The sequence below is a fragment of the Arachis ipaensis genome, chromosome B8 (assembly GCF_059453495.1).
Source record: "Arachis ipaensis isolate K30076 ecotype BB chromosome B8, ASM5945349v1, whole genome shotgun sequence".
In the NCBI taxonomy this organism is placed as follows: Eukaryota; Viridiplantae; Streptophyta; class Magnoliopsida; order Fabales; family Fabaceae; genus Arachis; species Arachis ipaensis.
Window position 1 is genome coordinate 91,979,107 of NC_142443.1, and position 744 is coordinate 91,979,850.

Below are 744 nucleotides of genomic sequence, written 5' to 3' on the forward strand. Positions count from 1 at the left end.
ATGCTTGGTGACTTTACTGCACCTAATTCCAATTTACATGGAAGAAGCATCTCCATCCCTGCCATTGGAGCAAACAACTTTGAGCTGAAACCTCAATTAGTTTCTCTGATGCAGCAGAACTGCAAGTTTCATGGAATTCCATCTGAAGATCCTTTTCAATTCTTAACTGAATTCTTGCAGATCTGTGATACTGTTAAGACCAATGGGGTTGATCCCGAGGTCTACAGACTCATGTTTTTCCCTTTTGCTGTGAGAGACAGAGCTAGAATATGGTTGGACTCTCAACCTAAGGATAGCCTGAACTCTTGGGATAAGCTGGTCACGCGTTTCTTAGCCAAGTTCTTTCCTCCTCAAAAGCTGAGTAAGCTTAGAGTGGATGTTCAAACCTTCAAACAGAAAGAAGGTGAATCCCTCTATGAAGCTTGGGAGAGATACAAGGAACTGACCAAAAAGTATCCTTCTGACATGCCTTCAGAATGGACCATCCTGGATATACTTGATGCACGGAAAACTTGTCTTTCAAAAAATTTCCTTCGGCAAGTGTACCGAATTTGTCGTCAAGTAAAAACTCACAATAGAGTGAGGTCAAATCCCACAAGGATTGATTGATCAAGCAACTTTAATTAGAGGAATGTTCTAGTTGAGCGAATCCAGGATTTGAGTTTAGAATTGCAGAAAATAAAATGGTGGGAAGGTAAATGACAGAAAAAGTAAATGCTAGAATTAAAGAACTGAAAGTAAATG

The 744-nt window shown here is 39.9% G+C and overlaps 1 non-coding gene across 1 annotated transcript; it reads right to left on the bottom strand.

The window, feature by feature from the left end:
• Positions 1 to 363: 363 nt before the first annotated feature.
• LOC148548821 (small nucleolar RNA R71) lies at positions 364 to 472 on the bottom strand. Its single transcript, XR_015897030.1, has one exon. It is a non-coding gene; the product is annotated as a small nucleolar RNA R71 (small nucleolar RNA).
• Between the last annotated feature and the right edge of the window lie 272 nt (positions 473 to 744).